This window comes from Eupeodes corollae, chromosome 1 (genome assembly GCF_945859685.1).
Source record: "Eupeodes corollae chromosome 1, idEupCoro1.1, whole genome shotgun sequence".
NCBI lineage: Eukaryota > Metazoa > Arthropoda > Insecta > Diptera > Syrphidae > Eupeodes > Eupeodes corollae.
Window position 1 is genome coordinate 172,411,429 of NC_079147.1, and position 15,947 is coordinate 172,427,375.

The window sequence follows — 15,947 nt, forward strand, 5'->3', positions numbered from 1 at the left end:
TAATTAATTGTCGTTACAATTCAATAAAACTTTGTTAAGAAGAGTTATGTACATTTCTAATATTTTGTCTGTAAATACATATGGTATACACGTTCCAAGGCAATACAATAGTCTTCTGTATTCCAGTCTTACATGATGACTTTGCCGAAAAAGAATCCAAGTGTTTTGTACCTTTAGATAACAGAATTCAGATTACCGAATAACTGTGATTTATTTCTCATATAGACTTTCTTATACGGTTCAGAAGATCTTCTATTTGAGATGTTGTACATTCTTCAGAACAACCCTCGGCTCTAAGGAAAAATGGCGCCACCTAACTCCTATAGATTTATATTAAAATTCGACGAATGGACGTACGAACGTAAGAACCATAAATTTTAATTTTGGGGACCTTGAGACTAAGAAAGATATCAAATCTTTTAGCAGGATAAATCGGATCGAATACAATGATTTCCAATTAAAAAAAAAAAAAAAAACAATTGTTCTTCAAAACTCATAAGCCGCCCAAATATTTTAAACCAGTTACAAAATGTTAATAGAACGAACACAAAGTACATCTACTTCTAGTTCAATGACAGCTTGTCAAAGTTTCATAAAGCCAAAAGGGGTCCCAGTGTGATCTAATAATTTAATTAAATTGAAACTGTAAGTTTTCAACATCAGTTAAATAATTTACAGGGTTATTCATTTGTGGTTTCAAAAGTAAAGTTGAATAAAACACATACAAAATATTTTTTTTTTCATGGTATTTCTTTTTTACTTGCGACACATAGGAATTATATGGCAAGTTTTGCATTCGTGCAAAATTTCAAACTCGAGATTTTAATCAAACATGATATAACGTTGGTAGACAAGTCGAAAAAAGTGGGTCCCGCGATTCCGTCCGGTCTGTTTTGTATAACTGCCCACGCTCCTACAACGTAAGCCATTAGGTCGATTGAGTTCAAATTTGGAAGTTAAGGTTTTGAGCAAATTCGCGTTAGGCGTTTTTTAATTTTTTTAGATCAAAACTACCAGCGACCCATACAATTATTCTGGTCAAAAAACTATGTTTCGAATTTTCTCAAAACCGAACCGATAGATTTTTTTTTATTTTATCTAAAATTTTATTTTTTGACTTGGCTTCTTTTAATAAGAAATACATATTTTTGTATTGCACAGGAAAGGTACCGTTCATAGAACCGTTATTTTGTTTCTTAATTTTTTCAGGAACTTATGAACTGATTTCAATAATTTATTTTGAATAAGCTCTTATATTGCCTTAACAATACTTGATTATCAAAAGTGCCAGTTTTTTATTTTTTGGATTTTTAAATACTCGTAAATATTGATTTTTTTTTTCAAAATTCAACATTTTTTTTCCGAAATTCAAATATTGAGCGTATATTTACAAACACCAACATACATAAATCTGCTGGTCCGGATGGTATCCCCGCTATTGTTCTGAAGAGGTGTTCGTCATAGCTGGCAAAACCACAGCGTAAGCTTTTTCATCTGTCCTACTCCTCGGGCCTCGTTCCGAGCGGATGGAAAACCGCATTTGTCCAGCTTATTCCCAAAAATGCTAATCTTCCTCACAGTCTAATTACCGACCGATTGCACTTACATCCCTTCTTTCCAGTGACGTCAATAAGACGTTTTAGACAGTGTCTACCCTTCAGATTTGAAACAATACTTTACTCTCTACAGTACCTAAATACATAACTTTAAAAATAATATGCATGGAAAAAAACAAAAATTTGTACATACCTAATTATACTAATTCCTATTTTGATTTCATTAAGAATAATATTTCCTATCCCATAGTACCTACTTCTTGTCATTTTTTGTCTAACCCATTTATATGTGTATCTACAATCTACATTCACACCTATTTCTACTTTTATTTATCACTACCTCACATATACCAACATCATGCTATGCTATGATGGATAGCTTGGCTCTACATATTATATGACTGACTTCTATTAACGAACCTCCCGAACGAACACCGAATACCGAAAGTACGAATGGCACGACACGAGTAAAGACGAAGACAGTGTCTTTGTTTCCCTTTAAAGTTATATGAAGGGAAAAGGGTTAGCTTATCATTCCCAAAAACTGATTTTGTATGGAAGCTAGTAGACATAAGTGAATCTGTCTAATCGCTTGTTTGTTTTGAAAGTAAATTCTTAATTCGAGTTTTTCATGAAGAGAACGAGTGTCAGTCAGTAGGAGTAGCACAGTGAATGTGATCAACGCAGCACGCAGCGGCATGCAGCGGCAGCAGGCAAGTGTTACCACTTCTCAAAAAAAAGTGGAAGTAGATTTTAGGAAAAAAGTGAAGTAGATTGAGAAAAATAGAAGTAGATTTCAAAAATTAACTTTTTCTTAATTATTCTACATATTTTTAAATTATATTATTTCAATAAAAAATAGAAAAAAAAAATAATTATTTAAGGCTTCATATCATATACTTCAAGATGTTAATGTAACATTTCTTAAATTAAATCTTGCTTGTTAGCAACGAAAATCAAAGATTGGGATAGTGTTGGTAATATCAAATGACTTTAGGATTTTTTTTATTGCAAAGGACGAGTTCTTCAAGAAATAGTTATTGGAATTGTAATACAATTTAGTACATCAACAAACCTTTTATCTTTGTTTTTAGACAACTTGAAAATATCTTTTGATATTGAAATTAAAATGTACCTGCAAAAAAATTTGTTTTCAAAAATGTAAATGCCATTTGATTTCTCAAGAAAAAATACAATTTTTTTAAACTTGCGTTTGAAAATAGTTATTGAATTTTAGTTTAAAAATATTTTTGGAATATAATTTTGAACTTATTATTAGACGACTGGCATTTCAATTTTGTAAAAAATGATAACCCATTTTCAAGAAATCAAATTTCTAAAAAAATAATATTTGTTTTTTAAATTAAAAATAAAAACCAATGATATTTTTGGCAGAAAAAAAAAGTTTAGTTCTTGAGAAAACTTAAAAACAAAATAACGGTTTTAGCTGGGATGGGATAGCCTTTATATATGTTTATATTGAAAGAAGCTAAACTAAGAACACAAATTTTAGCAAGAATTTAAAAAAATCTATCGGTTTGTTTTTGAAAAAAAATCGAATTATCGATATTGAGCTCTGTCGGAAGACGTTGCGTCTTACATGTGAATTAAATTATTTTCATTTCATTTTGATATTGAACTCTGACAGGACAAGTTAAGGTTGTAAATTTTTGAGATTGCCAACCTGTATTGCGTAAATCAATACATATTTGTAAAATGGATTTTTCAGGAAATGATGATATTTTTGAGTATTTCTCAAATGATACAAATGTAAAGTTTTCAATGCTACCTATAGAAGATAAGATAACTATTAATTCATTATTACAATGCGAAATAATGAATCAAAATTTGTGTCTACCCAGTCAAATGGACTGCCGCACGTCACTGCTTCTTTCCAAGGTCATGGAAACGCTGATTAATTATAAGCTCAAGAAATATCTCGAAGATCGAAAGCTTTTTTAATGACGCGCGACCCAGTCGTGCGTTTTAGTATTATAAAGTTTGAACGTTGACATTATGTGTGAAATACTACATTATTTACGACTGTAAAGTTAGCTCCACATAATTCGAAATCGCATGATCTTGGTGGGCATAGTTGATATCGCCACGACTAGAAATTATGTGGCCAAGAAAAGTCTTTTGAAATAATTCCACATTTGCTCGAGTTATGTGACATGTGGCACCGTCTTGTTGAAACCACATATTCTCTAAGTCGGTTATTATATGACCATAACGCTCTGAATGGATGGTGACAGTCTTTTTATCGTTTTTTTTTCGAAAAAGTAAAGTCCAATCACACCTCCGCACCACCGAACCAACAGCGCACCAAAACAGTGACTTTGTGTGGCTGTAATGGCATCTCTTCAATTACTTGAGAAGGATTCGAGTGAAAAATGTGCTTCGTCGCTGTAGAAAATTTTGTTTGAAAAATCGCCGTCCACCACCTGTTGTTCAAGCATGCCAGTTGAATGGTCAGCTGGCTTCAGTTGTTGTGTGAGCTGCAATTTATATGGATGTAGGTGTAAATCCAAACGGAAAATACGCAATAATATACCGTAAGACAGTCCTTATTCCTAAAAAAACGATGATGCACAGGCCTTTTAGTATCTGTAACCAATCCAGTCTCAACTTCTTCACAATTTTGCCAATTGCTTGCGTGGTTGCACAATTATATAAACCATAATCTCTTCTTTGAACTGAAAAAATTGGTTCAACAGTTTAGGTTGAATAACAAATTAAATGATATTTCAATTTAAATATTTTTTTTTTTTCAGCTCTAATCATGACCTCTGAGCTACTTATAGCATCGATATAATCAAATAAACATTATATAAGGTCATTGCGAAAGCTAAACGCATGGGGAACTAAAATGGCTTTAAATCTTGAGCTCTTTCACAATCAATCTCGTTTTTTTTGCATAATTGGGGTTGATTAACCCTAGAAAGGTCTATGAAATATGTTTACCTTCCTAGGGTTAATGTTATGCAACATGATGATGTCGAAACAATTTTTAGTTGTAAATTCTGACCAGGTAATCTAGGTAAGTTCAGCGAATTTAGAAATTCCGTAAGATAGTCTTAATGACCTTGATTGATAACAGTATCGACAATTTTGAAATGAAGTGAAGAGGTCATCGCTGCGCTGTGTAAGGAAAAAACGCAGAATAAGTCCCTCATTCGATTCCTCAAACTGACAAAAATCGTTATCAATTCAGTCAAGATGTTAGCAATGCTTTTACCATTGGAACCAACTTGCATTCACGACCGCTCTTTTTCACTCGAAAAAGAAAACCCTGTTCCTACCAAGAAACAGTCTCATTATTAACGGTTATTTTATTATTTTTTATTTATTGGTCCTAAAAGTTACACACTCTATTTAGACTAATAATTATACATAACATAAAAATTAAATACATAATTTACTTATAGCATTAACAAAAATTTTATAATTAATGTTTCAAAACATTGCTATTAATATTAAAATCAATTACAAAATCATATTCATTAAAATCCATACAAGCTCCTGTGATAGGATTATACTTAGCATAGCTAGTACTGTGGTAAGGAACACGAGGGCGCAAGTTTATAGAAGGCGCATAATTAGAAAACATAGATAACAAAACTGGACAGTCAAATTAAAATTCAAAACATCGAAAGCAAAAAGTATTGAGTTTAATTTTCTTATCTAAGCAAGAGGTTTTAGATCAATTAAAATACACCTCGTAGCATAAGATGGAACTTTGAATAACGAAATATTTTTCGTAAGGCAAACTTTGTGAACCTTTTTTGAACTTTTTCTATACGACAAATGCTAGACGCGGTAAAGCGGCTCCATATTACAGTACAATATTCTAAATATGGTCAGACGAGACTAGAATAAAGAGCTTTTAATGTATAGGGGTCTTCAAAATCTTTTGAATTTCGAAAAACAAACCATTGAGTTTGCTTTGAGATCGCTATGTGTCTATGTGAATTCGTTTTAGAATCGAAGAATACCCCTAGATCCTAATGGATATCATTGTACAATGCTGTTTAGGTCGGAATTTAATGTCGTTGCAGTTCCACATCCGAAGAAGAGGGGTGTGAATCTGAAAACGAATATGAAACGCTAAGAGCACTACAGTTAACAAAACAATGTATTGGATTAGAAGTTGCAGACAGGAGATCCTTAATAAAAATATGAAAGAGTGTTGGAGATAAAACAGAGCCCTGGGGCACACCAGTATTTATTTTGTGGTTTCCAGACTTGAATCCATCCAATACAACTTGTATTGAACAATTCGAAAGGTGATTACTAATCCAATGGAGGAGGGATTCATGAAAACCGAAAGCACGCATTTTCGATAAGAGAGCCTGATGCCAAACCTTATCAAATGCTTTTGAAATATCAAGTGCAATAATTTTACTTTCTCCAAAAATATGTAAAGATTTGTTCCACTTTTCGGTGAGATGAACCATGAGATCAACAGTGGACATATTGCTACGAAAGCCGTATTGTCAGTCATGAACATTAAGAAGCTTTCGATCTTTGAGATATTTCTTGAGCTTATAATTAATCAGCGTTTCCATGACCTTGGAAAGAAGGGATGTAAGTGCAATCGGTCGGTAATTAGACTGTGAGGAATATTCGCATTTTTGGGAATAGGCTGGACAGATGAAAAAGATTACGCAGTGGTTTTGCCAGCGATGACGAACACCTCTTCAGAACAATAGCGAGGATACCATCCGGACCAGCAGATTTATGTATGTTAGGATCTTTTAGTATTCTCGTTACAGTACGTGTACGAAAAAAGATTTGCCCCCTAGCGTTCAATTGGCGGCTTTCTCTAAAGAGCTAACAAATGGAGTGTCATTCACAACGAGCGTAGGAACCGAGGAAGGGAAAGACTTCCTCATATTTTTTACAAATGACCAACAATTTGTTCTGCCTTTGGTACATTGCAGTATTTTTCGCTGTAATTTTTGGTCATGTAAAAATTTGGTCCGTGGAAAATGGGCTTTGCAGGCCTTCCTGGCTTGCTTGAACTTATTCCGGTTTTCCTCAGTTGGATTGGCCTTACAACAACGGAAACTTAGATGTGCCTAGAGGAGATAGAGAACTAGTAGTGTACTTACCAGGGTCAGAGGTAAGAAACAAGTCAAGAGTGTTTTCTGCTCGACCTACCACATCCGATATTCGAGTGGGCTCGTTGACCAGCTCACACACTCTTCTGGTGTTGTCTGGCCCGAATGTTGAAGCTATCAAGAATTGTGTACAATAAAATCGCCCGTAACAACGATTTTAGTGCGATCGCAATCCTCGCCCACTTGGGTTTCACTTAGTGCCAATACAGCTGGCCTGTTTAAAGCAGATGCGAGCACACAGAAAGAAAATTCGCTCTTAGTCCACGAATATTACAATAATCTTCCCTGAAATTTCCAGCCATTGCAAATAAAAGAATAACAAAAACCAAAACAGACGAAGACTATAAGAAAAATATTGCTGAGTTGAACCACAGAATGCTATTCGATACGCGCCACTACTAGTGTTATGCCTTAGTAGTGACAAGAATCGAGTCCGGCCCTGTTAATGCAAAACAGTAAAATTTTTGTTGTCAACAATCTGTTATCAACGATGACGTAGTCAGTGTATCAATTGCATTAGTTATTAAACACAACGCAATTTGATACACATGCTAAGCCATGCGATGGTGCATGGCATGTGTACTATGTTGAGTTCGCTTGTCATGATACATTAGTTTTTTTGTTGGTTGTTTGTTGTTTTTGTTTTATTGTAGTTGATTCGGTGTGGCGTGGTTTATTGTTTTTTAATCACTGTTGATATTTTGTTTGCTATTTTTTTGTTTCGCTTTGTTATTGATTATTTGTTTTTTTGTATGTAAACATTTAAAATTTACGTGAAACAAATACCACGATAAGGCACAAGACTCAAACAAGACGCGCCTGGGCAACGGACGATCGACGCACAAAACAGAGGCGACCTTCCCCAACGAAAGTTCACTACTGACACTAAGAACGCATTTTCATCTGTGATAGACAAAAACTTGAAAATATACATACAATTAGTTTTTTACTACAGCTTCGATAACCTTAGGCATTAACTGCAGTTTTGCAATTGGTCTGTAATTTTCAATCGAACTTTTTGTACCTGATTTGAAGCCAAGGCATCTTTAACTGTCATCGGAATTAGACTGTTCTGGCCTAGATATTTTAATTGGCTAAATACTACGTTCGGTTTAACTTTTTTAGACCGCAAAACCCTCCACTTGCTCGATGATGTTTCTGGATAGTCAACTTCTCCTTCTGCTTCTGAATCTTGATAGGATTCTTCATCAAATGATTCGCTCTCGTATGTAAGATCGAGAATTTCAAGCTCATCGCCACGTTAGCCTCACTTTTGTATATGAAAACTATAGTACTCTCATGAGCAAACTATTTCATCATATGCAAAATATTGTTGGTAATTTTAATTTTTTTAAGAATAGTTCAACTAATAACTTTTTTAACAAAACACGAAAAGCTACAAGCATTTTTATAAGAAATCAAATGGCATTATTATTTTTGAAAACAACATTTTAAAACAGGTGCAGGTGGTTCAAAATGACCAAGGTGCAGAATTGGCTTTGCTAGCAATTTAATGCCTTAAATCTTGACTTAATTTAAAAAAAAAATGAAATAAATAGTAAAACTAACCTATTTTTTGTGTGTCCATCAAACAATATAATTATTAATATAGTGAATTTCAAATGTAATTTAATATGTAAATATACACGCATAGAAAATCATTTCGGGAACGCGCCTTAATTTACAATCTTTAACAACAAGTCCGAAATATAATTGAAAAATTTGAGATATTCATTACTCAATACACCGTATATATTTTCTGTGCGCTGCCTGTCAAAGTTTATTAATATACAAAATTTTAAAAAAGTATAAGGTAAAAGCCATCATTGTAGCTTCCAATTTTTTTTTTGTCACAAAACCAATTTTGAAATTTAGAACCTAGGTGATTTTTAGCCAGGTATTTTTTTTTAATCCTAAAATTTAGTAAATATTTTTAAATAGACTAGGCATAGGATTTTTTTTCAATCTAAATCATTACTTTTAAAATTGCCTTTACTTACTGCATGAAAAGAAATAAAACCCCGTATCGAAATCTTGGCGGCCAAGCTATTATACTCTCCCATTCTGTTTACAACCTTTGACACCTAAAGCTTAAAACATGATATCATAAGAACTTATGTAAAACTGTCTCCAAATTTGACCATGAAACACTTTTTTGACCGGAAGTTATTACTACCTAGGTACTTTATAAACTCAATTATTTGTATTAATTTTTAAAACAGTTCCTCATCCCATTTAAAAAATTCACAACCATTAAAAAACGTCCAAGCTAAAATTTCCTTCAATTATGCGATAATCTATCTTTTTAAATGTGTACAAAATTTAACATGCATCAAAATATTTTATTTCACTATAAGTTGTCAATAATTGTGTAACCAGCTTTTGAATTGCGTTTAGTTTCAACCAACCAAATTAATTATTAAAAAAAAACATCGTTCTAAGACTTTGAAGATTTAAAATTCTTTATGCTCGATTTGAAAACAAACTGTAAGAAAAGTTAAGGCGATCAAATTAAAAAAAAATATTTATTATGTGTTATTTCATAACAATACAATACCTACATATTTACTTGCCTATAATAGTTCAAATTATAATTTCCTAATACAATCCTCAAATCATCAAAAATATAAAATCTCAACCAAGAATATAAAATTTCTACACGAAATCGCAATTCGCCTGCTTTTCTCTTATCATCTTTGTATAGAAAGTCTACCGTTTTGCGTATGTAAAAATACAACCAAACCAAAATACAAACACAAAGAAACAAATGTGTATTCCCCTCGCACTCAGACTTTCGTTAATTCACTATAGTCTTTCTCTATTGTAAATTATAACATTTATAAGTCTCCCGACTGCAATCGATTTCTCCATTAAAGTCTTCGCTAGACGTTCCACAAAAAATATGTAGATGCCGCCCTATTGACTTCCACCATGAGAGTACTATAGTTTTCATATACAAAGGTATAACTCAAAGGATGAGGAGCCGGATAAACCGCTCCTTATAGGCCTGGGCTCCGAAAATGTCGTAGAAGCCCTATAAGGTGTTCACTAAGTAGTTCAACCTTAGTGAAACTGTAGACGCCACCGTTGATTCCATCCATGCCGTCTAGATAAGGAGAGGTGCCTTAGTGGAAACACCTCTCTCCCCCTCTCTCGTTTGCTGACCCCAACAAGTTTCCACTGGGGTTTAAACCCAATATCCAGTTGAGGTACCAGGCATCCGATGTTCACCGCAGGGAGGTGAGAGTAGGAATTAATAGATAGAAGTGGGTTTTGAGATAAAACCTGCGGACGATTGTGTCCTCTTGAATACACATTTCTACCATTTGAACATCAGAATTTAACCAATTAATTTTATTATCAATGAGGCAAGTTCTATGCTTGGTTTTAAAAAACGCTGAACAATGGAGTTCAATGATCACTATGTAACTATTTCTTTGTACACTTGCCATGTTCGTCATAATCTTAAATATGCTTCGCAAGTATGGACTTCCTATTAACAAATTCATAGAAAACGTATTGAACGAATTCAACATAATTTCATTTGCTTGGCCCTATCGGCCCTTCCTTGGGATGATCCTTATGATATCGCTCCCTATGAACATCATATTCATAATAAATGGTAAAAATGATACACCTTATTTGCTATCTTGTTAACTTCCCATAGGAAGTTATTGTAATCGGTCAGATTTGTCGAATAGAAAATGTTGACATTTCTTGAAGTTACAAGGTCCCTAGAGTCTAAATATAAGATATTTAAAGAAAGGACTTTAAAAAAACTAAATGAATAGTTTTTTTTAACCATAGCAATTTAAAACACAAAATATCTCACGAACAAGTAATTTAAGCGACTCGAATACATTTTTGTATATGATACGAAACTAATAACATTTTGAGAAAAATTGAAATAACGTTGTTTTTAATCAGAAAAACTGAAAACAAAATTGAAAATGAATGTTCGATTCTCGACACCTCGTGAATAAATGAAGGTATTGCCTTTAAATTATTAAGCTCAAACGACAGGCGGGTTGGGCAGTTTTCAGTGTGGGTGGCATCCCAGTCTCTTTTATAAATATGAAATTAAAAGGAACTTATGAAGATAAGGAATATAAAATCAGTTTTTGGCGCTCTAGTAGTCGTATTATTGATAGCAAAAGCTAAATTCTTTTAGATTACTTATTTTAAAGTGAGTACAATAACTCAGGCGACAAAGTTTAATGACAGATTTGTGTAGAACTGTTAAAAACAAGCATTTCTTACTATGGAAGCGGGGGTATATTTCCCCCCGTTTAATCGAAAAGAAATAATTAAAAAATAATGGTATTACTTACAACTAAGTTATATACATTTTTTTAAATCTAACACTTCTGTCAAACTACGCACAATTTTACACATCTTTGTCTTTTTATCCCTTCATTTAAAATCCTTTCTTCATTATATAACGCCCTTATAGAAGTGTTTACTGTACAGTTTAAAAACCTAAAATGTTGACAGATGTAATTTAAAAAAAAAAACGTATTTTTAAACCAGAAATACTCAAGTAGCTTTTTGTGAAGTGTAGTAAAATGCAGTGGCAACAGTACCATAGGTTAATAATGCAAACCAATCTAAAAATAAAAATCTCCATTGATAAGCATGTCCCGCTAAATAGCGTGATGATGTTTTTGTTTCTATTTTAGTCAGTTTGGTTCGCTTTAAGAAACGTGGGTAAATTTAAGTCAAAGCTGATAAGTCGGATCACGCGTTATTTTATTTATAAAATAAGTCCTCTATGAACTCTCAGCAGTCAGTAACAACATTTTTCTCCCAACAATTTAACGCAAATTATTATCTTATCAAATGTCCCAACAAAATACAATAACAAATATTAAAATGTTCTCTATTAATTGCAATTTGATGTATGTAAATGTTGTATCTTCTGAGGTAAGCACACTTTTTGTTTTGATTGTTGTTTCTTAAAATTCTTTCTATTACAAGGAAAGTGAAAATAAAACTGTTCACTTAATTAAGTTTTCTTTTTTATGAGACATAATAGAAAAAAACACTTTTCAAAGTATTTGTTGCTCTGCAAAAAATCCCATCTTAAAATTCGGTGTATTAAATGTTTTTAAAAACCTTGTTTACACAACGAATTCATTATGCATGTAGGAACACTAGAAGAAAAAACATACAAATTTTATACATTACGATAACTTAGGCGCCAAAAATTGATAATGATATTTTGTAAAAGAGTGAAAAAGAAAGATTTTTTTTCAATTCGTTTTTTATACAAATTTATTTTAAATGTAAACAAATTATTTAAAAACAACGGCAACACTTGCAGTTATAAATTATACCCTTTTCAAAGTAAGCATGTAAAGTTATATCTGATTTCAAAGAACCTGGATTAAGAAAATGATTGATATTGTAAAACGTATGTACATTGTACATATGTATTTCTTGTTCATTTCAATATCTTTTTTTTAATATGCAGTTGGGTACTTGGCCAAAAGAACACTTACCCTATCTGTACCGACAGCGCACAACAGTACATAGGTTTTGGAAAAAATATCCTCCAATTCTACGAGTCATGAAGCAACAACCCACAGCTAAGGTGAATATAGTGACAAAACCGATACGTCTTAAGTAAGTAAGATTCGCCGGCACATCAACTTCCCCAATGATCGTGTGTGTAATCCGTGAAATTAAGCTATTTGGAATAAATATGATCTTGTCTTCTGACTTGTTGATCGGAATTTTATAAAGCTTGGCAACTGTTAAGCCAGTTTTCTTGCAATTTTGGCGACTATTCTGCTAACCGTTGATTGCGAAACACCATTAAGATCAGCTTAAAACAAATAAGGCATTTTTATATTTAGATTTTTCCTTACCTATATCACTCTGGTGGACATTTCTACCGAAAAATCTTAATGCTGCTAAAACTTGGAGACTGCCAGAAACGGGTAATTCTCTTTTATTTGGCAATTCTCAAATATTAAGTTAATTCATAATAAATGTGACTGTTTCCTTATATCCAAACGATATCTTTCGTAGAAATCCTAGACGCTTAATTCAAATGGATTGAACATAGTTTTGTATATTTTTCTTTTGCTTACATGCATATTTTATAGATCATCAAATAGCTCCTCTAAGATATCCATATCTTCTTCCACTGCGGTATCAATCGTCATTTTTCTAGACAACAAGTTTACGTAACATTAATTTTTTGTATTTACTTTTTCAGCTATTCAAAAATCAAATATGACATTTGGCTGTGATAATGTTTAAAGTTAAACCACAGGAGGCGTAGCTTTAAACTTAGGTTTAAATTTATCTTATATATAAGGTCTGCAGCCCTTACATATTAGACGCAAGAAAGCTGATATATTATTTGCTCACTAATTTTTAATGGGCAATAAAGATTCGCCGGTACTCCTGAGTGATATTCATCTTGACTCCAACCCTCGAAATCTGCGATCTGTCTCCATTTTCTATATTTCTCATTACCGCACTAATTACGGGCACTTTGAACCAACGTTCAGAATTCTTCGTCACTGCAACGCTGCTATGCTAGCCTTCGACCTTTTAATTTTCCCCTTTATGAGTCCGAATTCCTTGTCCCTTTTAATTTTAAGTCAAATAAAATCAAAATTGTTAGTTCTTGTGAATTAATGTGGAAAACTGATAACAAGAACTTAAAAAAAAATTGTTTAGTTAGTGTTAAGTTATGTTATGTTAAGTTATAGCTTGTATTAAGCTGAATAAATAAATAAACAAATAACCTAGACTTTGCGCTTGCTTAGTAACAACTAAGCAAGAGTTTAGCATCTATGAACATGAATCAATATGTTTATTTATAATTAAAAAAACATAAGTAATTTAATGTTCTTGTCTATGGTTCGTAAGATTTGGATATGTAACTTTAAATGTTGGTAATTTAAAAATTAATGATGCATTTTTATCTTTTATTTTTTGGGTTCAATCAAAAACAAATTAAACTTTGGGCAGATTGTGATACCTAACTGTGGTGCAAAAAATTGTAAGACAGATAAAATAATATTAAATCTCAAAGCATGTATTGAAATTTTTTACCTTAAAAATATGTTTTGTATGTTTTTTCTCGAATTTTGAGTTTGAAACTAATTTTTTTTCAAAAACTATCCAAAAGGTATAATACTAAATTGTCGCTATTTTTAATTTATAACACTTTTATTTCCATTTTAAGTAGTTTGGCCCCTCCCGCCAAATGGTGGGAGGTAGACCACCCCTGCCATAGTAGAATGCTCAAGTATTGAGGTGTTCTTCAAAAAAGCCTTATCAATCCTTGGAGCCAGAGTTATCTTTCCTAAATTTTGTATCTGTTTTAAAGTTTCAAATAAACTTCAAATTAGCTCAGTTCCATTCCTATCAAAGTACTTCTCTCTTTGACCTATTTAAACCTTAAATCAGAGATGAAATTTTAACGGAACATTGAAACTGACCTGCTTTAATGTCTTATGATTCGAATTAGATCGACCTCACACAAACCTATTAGGTATTGGAATACTTAACGGATGTGACCAAATAAGATCAAATTCATTGCCTAACTTGAAATCGATTAGACGTCAACTGACGGAGTTGAAGTTGGTCAAATAGCTTCTTTGGAGATTTTCTAGACTCTGAAGAAGTATAAAATAGTTGGTCTCATGTGAAGAAAATTGGAGAAGAAGTCCCAAATTTAGAACAAGAGCTCGAGAAGAAGTTGGAGTCGGTTGAAGCCAATGATTACAGTAGGTCTACTTGCTATTTGTTTCAATTTATGTCCATATTATTTATTTTCCTGCATTGATTCTAGTCAGAAACAGTTTGAGTGCCAAAGGGAGTCATGCTTAATAATTATACTCAGGATAACAAGTGTAAATGATTATGATATGGTCAAGATTAATCCTGGCCATGAAGTACTATTTAGTTATCATCTTCATATGAATCATGTTGGTAAAGAGGTAATGGACTTCTTATCAAAGTCTTCTTGCGTAAATTTCAACAATAGTAATGCTCTTAAGGGCAGTCTTTTTAGGACACTTAGAATGATTTTTGGAGTGGCTAGGATGCGAACCTCACTGGTAATTCCCCAACCCGTATGTCGATTTGTATTTCCTAATACTTAACAAACTATTTATAACAATATTTTGTGTGAGATAAATAATTTGAAGTCAATATCTTTCTTTGTTCTCCTAATACTTTTTTTTATACAGATGGTTTAAAAACAAAAAAAGGGTTTGGTAGAGGTGTGTACTCTGAACGACAAAAATTGCTATCTCTAAGCAGATCGCATATAAGCTCGATAATAGGTGCCATAACCGGACACTGCCTAATAGGCTAGGCGTATTCTCAAATGACTTTTTTTGAATACTTTTAGGCGCTAGACATACGAGTCAATTTGAACAGTTCTTAAGTCTTATTTCGAGTTTTGAACTTTATGACCTAAAAAAGAAACAAAATCTTTAAAAAAAAATTCCTTATTCCCTTTTCAGATTTGTATCGTTAGTTGAATGGAATAACTGTAGAAACCTTCTCTAAAGATGGATAGATGAATACAGGAGACATTGGGTTATTTGATTCAAAGCAAAGTCTCCCCATCAGCGTCCCAGGGAGCTGATTGTCAATTACACTAACGTACAGTGTGATGTTTTGTTTCTTGTAGACTGATATTGACCCGAAAAGTGGAAAACTAGGTGATAATTTACAACCCAAATGAATTGAATGGGAAAAGGCTCTCGTCTTAATATGTGTTAAACTTTCCCAAATACTCAAAGCTTGACCATGTCCAAAAGTGCTGCATTCAATTCAATTGGGCATCGATCGGCAAATGCAAAAACTACTCGAAAGCACAAAGAATACAGAAATTTAAAATATCACCGCACAATTTTTCGATTCTAACTAAGGATCTGGGTGATTTTATTTTTGTTGTTGTCGTTATTTTTTCTGTGGAGATGGAGTATCGACAATAGTTTCGGAAGCAACATACTCCGGAAGAATTTGATACAGAAGTTCTGTGAATGTAAGTGGAATATTGTTATGGATATGGTAGATGGTGGCGATTTAAGTTAAGTTTTTGCTATTTAAAGGAATTTGTAGAGATTTATTGAATCCTTTTATACGTAAATCAGGTCATTGCCATACAAGCAATTTGATCTTATGAAAAGTGATGTACGCATGGATGGAGTTCGACCTTTCTTAAGCCTTTCACCCTAATGGACTGCATCACTTCGATAGCTTCAAACGATAAAAACTACTGTAGTTTAATATT

At 32.8% G+C, this 15,947-nt stretch overlaps 1 long non-coding RNA gene across 3 annotated transcripts in view; it reads left to right on the forward strand.

Annotated features, from left to right (window-relative positions):
- The window catches only part of LOC129938432 (uncharacterized), a 30,641-nt gene that overhangs the window by 14,506 nt on the left and 188 nt on the right, over nt 1-15,947 (forward strand). Inside the window, exons 1-3 of one of the 3 annotated variants that reach the window (XR_008780460.1) lie at nt 11,373-11,602; nt 15,172-15,698; nt 15,766-15,934. This is a non-coding gene — a long non-coding RNA (uncharacterized LOC129938432). Of the gene's footprint in view, nt 1-11,372; nt 11,603-13,633; nt 13,698-15,171; nt 15,699-15,765; nt 15,935-15,947 lie in introns of those variants that run through there. The other 2 variants (XR_008780462.1, XR_008780461.1) reach the window with 2 other exon arrangements.